Source organism: Excalfactoria chinensis, chromosome 12, assembly GCF_039878825.1.
Source record: "Excalfactoria chinensis isolate bCotChi1 chromosome 12, bCotChi1.hap2, whole genome shotgun sequence".
NCBI lineage: Eukaryota > Metazoa > Chordata > Aves > Galliformes > Phasianidae > Excalfactoria > Excalfactoria chinensis.
In genome coordinates this window covers 7,987,008-8,001,438 of record NC_092836.1, presented here as the reverse complement: position 1 = coordinate 8,001,438, position 14,431 = coordinate 7,987,008, and the positions used below count along the sequence as shown (strand labels likewise).

The following is a 14,431-nucleotide window of genomic DNA, read 5'->3' as shown; positions in this document are numbered from 1 at the left end:
AAGGGAAAATGAACTTCTTTGGGGGGTCTGGCGTGGGTGCTTTCTGAGGAGTAAAGGCACATCCTGGAGGCTCTACCGCAGATTTTCCCCATCACAGTGCCACTGTAGGCACAGACTTGTTGAAAACTGGGAAGAAATCAAAATCCGAAGCTATTCAGATAAGAGAGCAGACTTGAGTAAGTGCTCAAGAGTGTTATAAAAGAATAATTTGGATTCCATTTTTTCATAATTTCATCTCTCTATATATCCGCTACTCAAAAACTCTACAAAACGGAACACAGAATGAGATTTCTTTCCCTTAGTTTATTTTTTTTCCTCATCTCTTGCAAAGAATCTTCTATTACAATTTTGAGGTTTATTAAAAATAATAATCCTAGGGGAAATGTGTACTCTTCTTTATTAAACTACATAGGACACATTCGTGAGAGATGCTCATGCTGCTCACACTACTCCCACACACACCTTCCTACATATGAGGTAAATTAAGAATGCCACTATCTTTAATGCCAGAAGTATTTTCATCTTCCACTGCAAATATGCGGTGATGTATCTGGAATAGCACTATCAGGGGAAGAAATCTTCACTTGAACAGGATTTAGCTGTTAGTGTTCCTTTTCTACATACACTTAGTATTTTATCCATAGGGGGTATTTTTCATCAGTGAGATCATGCTGGCTGCAGTTAAAAAGAGGAAGAAAACTTACCATAGAATTGTAAAGATTGGGAAATACCTCTAAGATCATCTAGTCCTGCTATCTTCCTGCTATCAATGTTACTTACTAAACCATATCCTTAATTACTATGTCTCCTCTTTCCTTTAAGACATCCAGGGATGGTGACTCCACCACTTCCCTGGGCAGCCTGTTCCAGTGCCTCTCTGCTCTTTCTGAGAAGAAATGGTTTCTTTATATCTAAAAATGTTCTGACTACATGCTGGTGGCCTGGTTCAGTGCCTTGCAGAGTTCAGGAGATGCCAACCGTAGGTGCTGTGCTTGCTGATGTGATGGTGGGTGCTGGGAACTCATCCATCACATTAACATTGGCATCACCAATTGGGTCTGTGCCAAGCTGCTGGCTGTAGTGGGGCAGCAGAAGGGAGGGAGTTGAGAGCTAACCTTGTGTCTGTGCTCCTGCCTCCGTGACTAATTGCTCGGAAATTTGCACGTGTAATAGCTCTCACTATTCCTAGTACCACTTACTAGGTTAGCATTTAAAAAGGATGTCTTTTCTTGTCGTTAAAAGTTCTAGATGCAAATGGAGAAGCAGATAGCTATGCCTTGCTTAATAATTAAAATAGTGCTGCAGATTTCAGGGAGGCTCCAGAGTCTGCCTGATCCCATGTCCAACTTGCAGCACAGGACAGAAATGCACCCAGTGCACTGCTCCTCTGTGGGATCATACAAATTAGAAATTTCAAGGGCTGTTGAACATTGTGAATTTCCACTGTGGATCAGCACAAAGTTATTTGGCATAGGAGATTCGGTAACTGTGATACATTGGGGAAGTTCATATTGTGCAATGGCCCTAAAACTCACCCTTCCTCCTCTAGTATGCAGAGACCCAGTGCTGAGATGTATTTAATACAAAGCAGGTAGGATACCAGCTGACGCGAGCGGTTTTCTTGTCTCTTGTTGCTTTTTCATTATTCATCTTAGGATCATCTCCTTTGCTATTTATATTCAACATAAATAATAATTAAACATGGGGGCAAAGGTGTGATGGTGTGAACGTGAAGGAAAAACTCCACGTCCCTGAAGGGGAACTGAGCCACAAACTAACTGGGACTGGACGAGGCTGGGAAACAGGGTTCACTGCAAGAACTTGATGGAGAGCAGGGAGGCATTAACGTGTAAATGCTACTTTTAAGTGGCCAGAATATTGTGATTAAAGTGCTCTCGCTGTGTGATCTTGGGCTTCTTGCTCTTTCTGCTCCTTAATTAATTTCCTCTTTCATTTATGTATTAATAAAAACAAATCACCTCCTTCATGGGAGGTGAGGGGTTTAATTCTTTTATGTTTTGCAAACAGATTGGAGATCTGAGGAGGGGAGGAAGAGGCTACAGAAGCCTGTATGTAGTGCATGAAAGATATATGACATGGTTTATTCCTTGGCAGTCTGATAAATTAGGTTTTTGTTTGTATGTTTGTTTTTTTTTGTAAGGCTTTTTCCTCGTTTTTTGCTAAGTTTCTTTTTTTCAGATGCTGTCAAATAAGACGCAACTTTTGGCTCCAGTGTGACGTGTAAATGGTTTTTTGGAACAGCCGATGCTTTTGTTTCAGCCTTCTTTCTTACATGGGTGTGTGTGGAGAAGAATGATGGTCAGTGACCACAGCGTTGTCTGTCAGCAGGTCATGTTTAAAGCTGTTCTGCTATTAAAAATTGTTCCATTGCTCCATTCTTATGGAACAAACATGGATTTATTTCCTGGAGTGAAGCTCGGCTTTCTTTTGTTTCCAATTAGACAGCCACTGCAGAGCTTATCCTGTGTGAGACCAAGCTGTACAGATAGGAACGTTCCTGATAGGTACCTAGGGTCAGTTGATCTCTTCAATCACAACTTTTATATTGCTTTCAAATTCAGATTTTTAATGTTTTCCTATGAAAATGAACTTGATCAAGATCTTGCAGACTAGAGAGCTGACAGGCAGTAGATGGCCAGATTCTTCCTGTGTGTCCCGTATGTTGTCTGAAGTTTTGTCTGGTATTTAGTGAAGGCTGACACACACGAGAGGAAAAAATGTGTTATCAGTGGATAGCACTGACATCTTCTCAGTGAGTAATGCAAACAAAAATGACATTCCTTCCTGTACAAACCAGTCCCAGGATGGAAGCAACATTAAAAGCCAGAATCTCTCCTCTTGTAATGTCTAATAGCAATGTCTAATTCTGGATGTTCAAAGCTATTTCCCTTAAGGTTACCCTGTGATGTGGAACATGTTTTGCACAGGCGATGCTATGAGAGCAGCTCAGCACGCTTCGGTATGAGGCAAGTTCCTTGGTCAGGGTTCCCCTTGGAGTTCCTCAGCAGGCAGTAAGTATGTGACATCCTTTGTCTCTTACCTTTAAAGCAGTGTTCCTTCATGAAAGATGTTTTGTTTTCCATTCTTAAAACTCTACACAGGGCATTGCATTTCATAGACCTGTGATACACGTTTTTGAAGGGGGAGTAGGGTTGAAGGAAGAAGATGAGAGCTGCCTTTGGGACTGCACAGGTCTATCTGTCTATGGTGTGTGGGTTTACACTTTGTCTGTAGTATTACCTTTTCATCAGTGGTTTTTTCTATGCCCTTCTCCAGTTTGCTACTCCCCTCTCAGACTGAACAGACAAATGGAAGCTTAAATTATTCCTGGGTGTTTGCAGTTTACCTCTTTTAAATCCCTCTTCAGATTATGCCTCTCACCCCCATTTACCACCTTGGACTGAAGCTCAGTGTTGTGATCTTGTCTCCCTTTTGAATACTGGGACTTCGTGTTTCCCTTGTGCTTCTCCTGGGCTCCTCCTGAGGTGAAAGCCTTCAAGAGGTCAGGGAAATGAGGAACCATCTGCCTTCATAGCTTGGCAGCTCATTCTGAGGGAGATTTGCATGTTGTTTTTTCAGCAGCTGGCATTGAAATCTTGCTGGAGGCTGCCAGGACCAAGTCCCTGGGTATCCCAAAGTGGTGGGGCTGTCAGGGCCCAGGTCTAGTGAATGCTTTCTGTAATGACCTCCCACTGATGAGGCCATCCATGCAGTTCCAGAAATTCTGAGCTAATTGCACAAGAGGTGAAGCTCCTATGTGGCAATGATCGATTTGGCTTCAAGCCCTGCAGAGCAGACAGCAGCTGATGAAAACAAGAGCCCAGGCATGTGATTGCAGATCCTTAATCCAGCTAAAATACCATGATGCTTGACCCCATTAGAAAAAAGGGCACAAAACATCTCTCTCTGGGTTCTTCCTTGCTGTGTCCAGTGAAATACTGGGAGTTTGGCCAGGTATTCCTCTCTCTCTGGTGAAAGGCTGTGCTTTCCTTTCTACCTTGGAAACACTCATAGACTCAGAATGAACTCCAGAACTGGCTATTTGAGGTCTCTGTGCTGATAGCTTGCATTAAAATTCATCTATAAGGAGAGGTGAGAAGATGCCATCATTTCTATGCGTGTGGCTTAATTTTCTGTATTAGTTTGCACCTTATGGGTAGTGGATGAAGTGGTCCTACAGGGTGACTTGGTTTTTACAGTGATATCTTTGTCCCAGCATTCTTTTTCTTGTCCTTCTCAGTTCAGCATAGATCCCAGCCGAGCAATCTTGCCTTTCACAGCTGCACTTCATGCAGGGGATGGGGTAAAAGGGATTTGGTTGGCATTTGCAGAGTAGAGATGACTGATATTTCCCTGTAGCTGACAATACTGCGTCTTGTTTCACCAAGGAGTATCAGAGCAGCTTGGGGAAAATCAGCTGAGGGTCATCAGTGATTTGTTGTGGTCATTAGCACAGCATGCAGTCCTGCGGCCGGGGGCTCCTGATGGTGTGCAGCACAGCGGGGTGCTGCCTGCAGGGGTCTGGGCTCCCCTGGGGCACCCACCTGCAGTGGCTCTGTCTGCACCGATCACTGTTAAATGTCAATAAGAGCCTATAATGGAGAGACCTGGGGAAATGGAAATGGCAGCTCAGTAGGCAGTGACAGATAGTGTGCTGGGGCACACTGGAGGATGACTGATGGATTTATTTAGGGCTCAGTTCAGTAAAGATTCAGTTGCATGGAGCTTTGGCTTAGCGTGGGATGGGGAGATGCTAGGAATTCAGTACTCTGAGCTTTTCCCAGCATAGCACTATTAATTCCTTGCAGAGCATTGCAGCCAGCCCCATGCTGGCTCTTTGCCTTGCCACCAGGCTTAGTTGCTGTGAGGTTTTTACATGCTGCAGCAACAAATAGGGAATTTTGAGATGCAGGGTTTGGGGGCTCTGGGCCTGACCCAACCTCATAGTAGTGATGTTGGGGAGCTGCAAGCCTGCAGTGTAAGCTCTGCTTACTTTTGCTGGCAGCAGCAGGGTTGGAGTGGTGCTGGGACAACCTCACATAGGACCAGTACCTTGTTACTAATCCAGGGAACCTCCCTTACGCCACTGCTAATAGAGACAGCAAGACACAAACTGGCTACACTCTGCAAACCTCTGCTGTGATGTAGCCCCATACTTCATGCCCAACCTTTGCTACGCATCCTCTGCATCCAGAATGCATGTCTGCTATGGTCCATCATGGTAGGAATTGCCAGGCTTAAACAAGTGTACCCTCTGGGAGTCTTTCTGGGGTGTGGGTTGGCACCAGTTGCTTCCCACGGTGGTGTGAAAGGGTCCTGGCAGAGAGTTCTGCAATGTCTGCAGGGATGTCATGCCCTGGCATCATCATTTGGCTGGGAGATCAGCCTTGTCTCATGTGAAAATACAGCAGAGCAAACCTAGACACAGCAGGGACATTGCTGTCCCTCAGGGCTTCCTCCTTCTTCCTCTGCCAGCACATTTGCTGGGTGAACGCCACACTGTGTGAGTCCTTGTAGCTGACAGAGGCAGACAGAGGCCATCTGTGGGGTTGTTGCTTCCCCACAGCCTCTTGGTACTGAAGCAGGCCTGGCTGAGCAGCCTTCCTCCCTGCTTGTCTCTTGCAGGCCAGGCACTGAGGCTGGGCGTTGGCACAAGCTGGTGTTGCCACTTCACTAAGTGAATTTATAGTATCCCGAGAAAATATATCCCTTTTTCTAAAGATTGCATGAGGCGGAGCAGCACTTTAACATTACTTGTTTTTCAGGCTGATTTTTGCTCCTCACCGTGGCATGCTGCCTGCTCACCAAGCACGCTTTGTTCACTGCTCAGCTGCTTTAAGGTCCTGCTCACCAGCTAGGCTTTGGAGGGATTAATAATGTCTCTTTTTTTCCCCCATACAATGTCCTTGACAAGCCAGAAATCCGCCCATTCGCTGTTTCAAGCAATTAAAATGATGACACTGCCATCAACCCCCACGCAACCGGTTGGCGAAAGCACTGTGCGACGGAAACTCCGGTGAATTTGTATGTAAGTTGGCAGAGAACAGCCCCGCTGACTTCCCAGGCTTTGTTGCTCAAATACAAACATGTAAAACCAGTGTTAGGCACTGAGAGCTGTGCCAAAGTCGACTGCTGCCGCGTACAATAAAACAGCATGTGGAGGGTTGCTGTTCTAATTGGGCAGCCAGGAACCCCGGTGGACGGCAGGGCTTATTTATTGATTGCTCTTCAGATCAGGAACTGGACGGCACCGCAGGGAGCTAGTAAAAGAGGAAAAGTGTTTTAAATACATTGTAAATGCTCTTTTGCAGGATTAATGAGCGGGAAACTGTAACGTGTTAACGGAATGCACAGAAAAGTGAAAGCTGGTAAACCTGCATGGCTTTGCCTTGCACAGGAGAATTCTGCTTCAGTGGAGATGGGGAAATACAGGTGACGATAAATGTTGCTGTGCTGCTGGGCCCGTGCAGTCGAATAGAATCTGTTCTTTCACTGAACTTCTCACAAAATTGGAAACTATTAGAAAATACAATGGGAAAATAAATGAATAAAAGGAAGGGGGAGCATCGGAAGAAGTGGAAATGTCTTCTCTTGGCTGCTTATTCCCTCAGGGCTGGCTTGCAAATGGCACAAAATGTGTGCTATGCTCTATCTCCTGTGGAGCAAAAAGAGCTGAGGGTGCCCAGTGGGGACCATGCTGGGGCTGAGTGGGCTGTCACACCATTTATCTCTTTGCTGAGTGTTTGGATCTTCACCCAAAGGCTTTGCACAGCTCCGCTGTACATTCAGAATGCTGAGGCGGGGGGGAGTGAGACACTGATGCACAGATGTGCAATGGAAGTATTAAAGCCTGTGCTGTCGTTTTAGGAGCGTGTGCTGTTCCCACAGTTTGCCAAACTCTTGTAATTATCTGAACACCTGCAGCTTGCCTGCAGTTCAGTCCTTCGTGCGTTTTTTTTCCTGCTGGATCAGCTTGTTTCTAGCTGCCTGTCATATGGGAGACACTCTCTTCAGTGCTGCAGTTATTGATAGCAGAGCAGTTCCTGCAGGTTGGCAGGAGCTGAGGTGCAATTGCTTCCCTGTGGTCGTGGCTGAAGGAGTGAAATGGCAGGCCCAGCCTGGGAATAGCACAAGTTTTGAGGAATTTGACAAAGTCTGATGTCTTGGCATTGATCTGATTAGTTGTAGGACCACTTATAAGTGAAGTATAAAGAAAATTAAGTAAACCAGAGAGAAGTGCGAATTTATCTGTATAAAGGGCTAATTTCTGCAGAAGAAATGAATTTGCCTATGAATCTTGTTTTGTTTCAGAGTGTTTTTGCTTACTGTGTGCTTTCCCTTCCTATTTGTCCATGTGTCACATCCAGTTTGAAATGTGAGCAGCTTGCCACAATGGGGCGTGTGCTTGGAGACCTCAAGCTGTGGTGGAAAGGGGCCTGGATAGACTCTGGTGCATCTAAACCTGATCCTGCATTGACAGACTGCCACCAAGTCCAGTGAGTCAGGCGTTCAGCCTTCTGCAGCTTCAGACTTCTGCTGTCCTTTGATGTGTAAGCTGGGGTTGGCAGTGTCCTCTGGGAGAGCTGTTGTATGTGCACAACGTGCCTGCCTGTGGGTATCTCCTGGGCTATCCACCCTGGAGGCAGCTGCCCAAAAACCACTCCATGCTTGGAGATGTGCTTACAGGGCATCTTGGCAGACTTGAATAGAATGGGTTGGGATGTCTCCACAGGGCTTGAATACTTCAGTGTTGACGTGAGTGCTTCATAGCTGGAGCTCCCTGTTCAGCGCTGCTTAAGAGATCTCCGCTCGTGCTTAGACCACCGAGGGCTTTTTCAAATGAGAGGGCTCTGTTGTTTTTATCCAGTCCTTCTCTGTGTAGAGAGAGGGATTTCTTAAGCACACAAAGGTTTCTGATGCAAGTACTCATTATCCACCACAGTTTGTTACAAATGAATCATAAAGTAAACTTAATGAAACAAAGCACACAAAAGTAGATTGATATTTGACTTGGCTGGGCTTGATGTTTTCTCTTCTATATTTTTTGTCAGTTTGGCAAATACTCTAGGATCTTATCCAGCTTTGTTCCCTCCATGTCATCCCTTTAGAGGTTTTCACAGATCACTGCAAATGAAGGATGAACCGTATGAGATGTGAGACAGACAACAGAGAGGTGAAAGCAGAGGAAAGGTATTTTTATTTTGGTCAAAGTCTATTTAACCCGTATGGAGCATCCTGACAAAGGAGTTTTATTTCTAAAGTTGTGTATGGTATATTCAGGGGTCTCCTCTCTAAACTGTCAGTTACAGGTATGCATTTTGCAAGGACTGATGTCTGTGGACAGTCACTGCTTCTGATGGTAGCTTCATGGGTTGGGTGGAAAAGTCAAGTAAAGCTTATAGTAATAGCTATGGAAAAAGTACATCTTATGATGTATAGCTGGGTCCCAGGACCAGTTTCAACCTGTTGCTTTAGATTCATCATCGAGAGGATGGTAGTTGTTGAGAGAAGAGATCTAGTCTAAGGAGGATGTAAGGATATAAGACATAACCTTATTGTCATTTTTTTCTTCTCATCTCATTAAGGAATTATAACACTTTGTGTAGTGGAGATGGGGCGCGATGGGTGGTGGTGAGCAATGTCCGTGGATGAGCTAAACACCATTGAGGGCAGTTGCTGTTGTCCATCTGTACCAACTTGTGGGCCGTGGGATGTGGTTACCACATTGATGTGCGAGGCTCTTATAGGGCACACCAGTAGCTGAAAGCCTCTGTACCTCCCAGTGCAGCCAGGCTTCCTTTTTCTTTTCTGGGAGGAAAGGAGCAGGAGGGTTCTTACTGGGTGGAGAAAAGCAGAAATAAAAGCTATCAGGAAGAGGAATGGAGGGTTATTTTCAGGTCATGTCTGCACTAGCCAACAGTTTTGTCTCCTCTTAAAAGCCAAAAGCTCACTGGAGGCAGTTCTCTGGCAGCAGGAAAGCAGCTTTGGTGAGGTTTTCTTTCTCTGGTTCTCTATCAAAGCAAATCTACTCAGAGTGTATCTCACTCCATGGGAAGGGGAAGAAGTAAATAAATCCAACCGGCTCATCTACGGGTGGTTTTCAATACCTTTTAGCAGGAACCTACCTGCCCAGAACATCACTGCTGCCCTGCTGAGTGCAGAATGCCTGGTGAAGACACAGCTCTGCTTTGTGTCCATCTACCCTTGGGGCTTATGGAATGGCTTGAAATAATGTAGGAGTACAGTTCTGCGGGGGTGCTGAGGGCTCTGTGCTTGCTTGAAGCTTTGCTTTTCCCAATCGTAAGCACCTCAGAAAAGTGAATATTTAAGTCCAAACGTATCACCCTTGAAATGTATGGAAAAGCCAGCATAGGATTTTATAGGATGACTGTGTTTATGTTTGATGCTGGTTTGGGTGCATCTGGAGTCCAGGTGATAAAGACAGCTCCAGTGTCTCCCAGCTATTTTGCAGGTAGAGCATTAGTTTGGTGAAGCCAAACCTTTAGGACCAAATCCTCTACATGCAGAAGCAGATGCAGTTGTTAGTGTTTTTGGAAAGCCGGGCCATTAATTATGAATGGAGCATGTGTACTTGCTTACTTGCAGGGGACGTGGAGCATAAGGGTGTCTGCCTTTGTACAAGATGTGCGGGCACGCAGTGAAATACAGCAGTAGTTAAATGTTAATGCTCATGATCAGATTTTGGCTGTCTTCCTGCAAGACTGTTTGCAGATGTTGGGTTTTGTGTGTTGGCTTTATTTTTTGTGGACTTTTTTTTTGTGTGTGTGTGTATGTTTTGTGTATGTGTTTGGTTGGTTGGTTTTGGGTTTGGTTTGATTTCCAAAGTCTTGAAGAACAGTGATACTGAGAGCTCTCACTGTGAGATTCAAAAGCTCTCCCAGATCAAAAAGGAGGGGGAATCATTCAGGAACAAGCCAAATAAAACTCTGTTACTGATTAAAAACTAGAAAACTGATACTTGGAGCAGTCTCTTGCATCAGTGGACGCCTTGCAGCTCATGCATTCGAGAGTCACTTTTATTGGCATGGACCTGGTGGCTCAGACCAAAGATTTTCCTTGATGTGTTCCCACAGGTGAGCTGGATGTGGCCAGTGAGCAGCCGGCATGTGGAAACCACAGCCTGGCAGGTGTGGAGGTACTGCATAGCCCTTTGGGGAAGAGCAGGGCTGGGACAGAGGGGACATGCTCAGCCTCCATCCGTCTGTGTGCAGATGGTTTTCTTCTGCTCTGCTCTTTTCTGAGCAGGAAATTGGCAGAGAGCAGGGGCTGAGCACACTGCTGGGCTGCCTTGTGAGGCTCTGGGGACATCTGATGAGATGCATTGTTTTTTCCAAGTTTTTCTCACTTCTGTGTTTTTTCTTCCCCTTTGTATTTGTATCTAGTGACTGCTATCACTGACTTTGAAAGAACTCCTGTTCTGGACTCGGTATGCAGAAGCAAACACCAACTGCACACAGAGGCAGCATTCCTGTACGACACCCCCATCATCAAGCCCAGATGCTCCGGTGGAGCGCAGATGTCCCACAGAGGTCCAATCTAATGCACTGAAGTGACAGAGAATCTGCTGTATCCTCAGGTAAATTGTTCTGGTGGTTAGTTAATTGCCTTAACTGTTCTGCACCAAGAACAATTTTATGTCTCTGTAGAAATGCCTTTGGTTTTCAGCCACTGAATCTCAGGATGCCTTTGTGTCAGATTAAAGGGCCTCATCCTATTACTCCTGTCTCTGGTTGACCACTCTCAGGTCACCTCTTCACCTTCCTGGGGACAGACTAAATGGACTGGATGTCTCTGGCTCCCCACTATTTATCTGCCTCCTCTCATTCTTCTTGCTTCTGCGGGCTGAAACATCTCCAGTTACATCTCAGCTTCCTCTCCAGCTGATGCAACAGGGCTGATGTTGTTGTTAATGTCTTGTACTGTTCTTAAAGACCTCCTGGCTGGTTGCTGAGCCTGGTCCCACCCTGTGCATCCCAAGGCCAGATTTGTCCTGGGGCTGTCCTGAGCTCTCAGTCCTGCTTTGGTGTCTCTGTGAGAGTGTGATGAGGAGTATGGCGAGGGATGCCTTGGGCTCAGGATCAGCCTGCTATAACCCAGACACCTATGTGCCTCTTGTTGGACACTTGTCTCATCAGTGGAAAAGAAAGGTTCTGAGACAGGCAGCTTTGCTGGGCAGGGGGAAAGGGACAAGGGAGCAGGGTGCTGTTTGGACTCTGCTCCCGCAATGCAGTTCACCTGACTCCAAGTGAGCATAATTGTAGCGACAAAGTAGGAGCAGCCTGAAAATAATGGGGACGGCATAACTTCCAGCTAGAGAGAAAGGGGACTTTATGAGGTCCTGAACCAGTGTCCTTACCTGCTTTGTGCTGTGCTGCAATGTGTGAGCGCTCAGCCACTCCAGCCATGGTTAGAAATGAGAAATTTCAAGGGCTATTGAGCACTCTGTGAATTTTCACAGTGGCTCAGCGCAAAGTTATTTAGCACAGGTGTTTTGGTAATTGTGATGCATTGGGAAAATTCACAGTGCTCAATGGCCCTCAAACTTCCACCTGCTTGGTGTGGTGGTTAAGTATTAGCACAGTGGATTATAAGATAAAATATGCAGGAGAGAGTTGCTGGCTGCAGGACTTTTTCTGGCGCTGGTGATATTTCTTTGTTACTGTACAAGTGGTTTGTTTATCTGGCATCTATTATGAGGACGGAAAGTTGACTTCAGCTGTGCGTAGAGAGGAGTGTTTCACACACAGCAAACCCAGGAGGCCCACAGTGAGCAGACAGGTGACTTGAGCCATCACCTCCAGCATCCTTGGAGCTCCTGGTCCAGGCTGTGTCACATGACAGAATGCTCAACCTTGTGTTTTGGGAAGGGGGGGAGGGAGGAAGGAGGGTCCCCTACCCACACCTCTGAATGTGTGACTGCAGAGGCCCTGAGAGTTTTGTTTTAATTATCGCTTTCCAAGTCACCTCTGCTCTCATGCTGAGGAGGACCCGTTGGGGAGGGGTGTGATGTTTGTCCTTTCATGCACAAATGAATAGGCTGGGCTGCTTAGCAGTGATGTGATGTGGAAAAAACCTAAGCTTATAACTTAAGCAAGCCCTGACCACGCAACATCATGGTAAGCACACGCACCGAGCTGATGAGATTGGTCAATATTACCAAGTATTTTAAATACAGAAAATATCATTTTCTGCTGCAGTTCTGCTGTCTTCTACGCTGATTTTTCATACTGCTCTTGCAAGCTTTGCTGGCTTGTACTGTGCTGTGGGATGGGAAGCTTAAAGCACAAAGACCTGCAACACCGTGGATGAGCTTTTTGGCTATATAATAATAATCAGTTTGTCTTGCTGATGTTCTTAAGTTGGTTTTATGCCATTCCTCAGCCAAATGAAGGCTTTCATTTTTCCCAAACAATTAAACTCAAGTTACTGTTAGAAGACTGGTAGCTTGGATTTCACTTTAAGGAGGACTTCAACTTGTTGCTTGCTGCTCAATGCTGATCAGGCTCAGCTCCGTTTTGCAAAATGGTTTCTCTGTTTTAGTGGAGGCTTGTGTTTCAGCTGTGGGTGTTTCATGGGTGGACTCGTTCCCAGATGGAAAGTGCTTGCAGCTTGTGTGTCTTTGCTGTTTCTAGGAAGAGCCATCCCTGAAAGCGAGGGATGCATTGTGCCTTTTTCTCCTACTCTTTGAAAGCTGTCAGTACTAATTTAATTAGTTGTTGCATAATCACAGTTTAGCATTTCCAAGTCTAATGTATTGTAATGTTGTTTATACTGATTTGGTGATTAAGGGCCTTGTCAGAGTCTTTGTTTCTCTGCAAAAGGAAAATGCATTTATCACCCTTATAAAAAAAAAAAACAACCAAAGCCTTTCTTGCTATGCAAATGGGACACAGCAGATTAAAGAGGCTGATTTCACCTGGAAAGGTATTTACAAAGGTTTTCCATAGAATCGTTGTAATTTTTACATGTCTACAGCAGCCATGTGGCACTGGGGCTGTGCCCAGCCTTGGCCTGGTGAGATGAACATGAGGAACAAGTTTCTTCTGCTCAGCCAGGGCACCATCCAACCCCTTCTGGTCTGGGGATCACTCTGTGCTACTTCATAAGTGTAGTATTGTACCGAAGGTAGCTTTGGCTGCAGGCTGTGTTTCTGGTCCTCAAAGAAAGCAGTATGTTTCCTCCACCCTCCTGCTGGAGCCTTAGTTGCAGTTTTCCACAGCTGAGTGAATGACCATGTTTGTGTCTGTCATCAATTCCCAAGTCTGTTATTTAAATTACGAAGCTCTTTCTTTGCATCAGTGTATGCACAGCAAGTTAGCAATCTCTGCATAAAGTCCCAGCAGGCAGTGATTGTCTCCTGAGGAAGGCAGAAGTAAAGACAGCCCACTGGATTGACAGACGTATGGCTGAATTCAGATGTGTTCCTGGAACAATTGGGATTGTTTTGAATAAAGTTGCTGTTTAACATCACTGCAATGGAGCAGAGGTGAGAAAGGTCTTGGAAATTGGGTTGAATTGCCAGCTCAGTTAGAGTGCGTTGTAATAAAATCCAGTGTCATCAGCTTGTAGAAACAAACCTAAACCCGAACAATTATATGAATTCTGCTTTGATTTACAGCAATGATAACCAGCAGATACACCAGCTGCCTGGCAGAGGAGCAGACAGAACTCTCCTGGGGCTGACTGCAGTGTCAGTGTTCCTTGATGGGTCATCGAGGTTTGGATTCTGGTTTGCATCACACCCTCTTCAAGCACCTCCTCTGACTGCAGGTAATTGCGATGTAGTCTCCCGGATTGCTGTTGGCTAAATGGTGGGGAAAAGGGGGCATGGGAACCTGCACTCAGTGTCAGCAATCATGGGATAGAGTCACAAAGTCAAGTAGTTTGAGTTGTAAGGTACCTTTAAAGTCATGTAGTCCAACCACCCTCCAATGAACAGAGCCATCTACAGCTGGATCAGTGTGCTCAGAGCCAAATGAGGCAGGAAAAAGAAGGGTTTTATTATAATAATTATTACTTTATTTCTTATTTCAAAGATATTTTTTTCCTTCCCTCTCTCTCCTATCCCCTCCCTCAGGGATAAATTCACAGCAGTCAATACAATGGTTTTAGTTTTGTGGGATTCTCTAACACAAAATCTGGCTCCTGCAGAAGTTAAGCTCACCAGTGGTAGTTTCTGCATGCTTCTCCAAGGAGCCTCTGAGCAAGAGGCACATCTTAGCGTAATGAGTTTAAACACAAACAGTTATTATTTCTAAATAAGTACATGCTATTAAGTGCTATCTAACTTCTATGGAAAATATGAAAACATTGGATGAAAAACATTATAAAAGGCTGAACTCTCACCTGGGAAGTAGCACGTAATGTAAATCAATAGACTTGCATTTCT

The 14,431-nt window shown here is 45.3% G+C and overlaps 2 long non-coding RNA genes across 3 annotated transcripts in view; both read left to right on the top strand.

The window, feature by feature from the left end:
- Positions 1–14,431, top strand: part of LOC140257783 (uncharacterized) — a 47,510-nt gene that overhangs the window by 26,903 nt on the left and 6,176 nt on the right. For both annotated transcript variants that reach the window (XR_011905122.1, XR_011905123.1), the window contains exons 6-7: positions 10,425–10,618; positions 13,661–13,812. This is a non-coding gene — a long non-coding RNA (uncharacterized lncRNA). The remainder of the gene's footprint in view (positions 1–10,424; positions 10,619–13,660; positions 13,813–14,431) is intronic.
- On the top strand, positions 5,305–7,743 carry LOC140257785 (uncharacterized). The gene is made up of 3 exons (XR_011905125.1): positions 5,305–6,049; positions 6,333–6,453; positions 7,389–7,743. It is a non-coding gene; the product is annotated as an uncharacterized lncRNA (long non-coding RNA).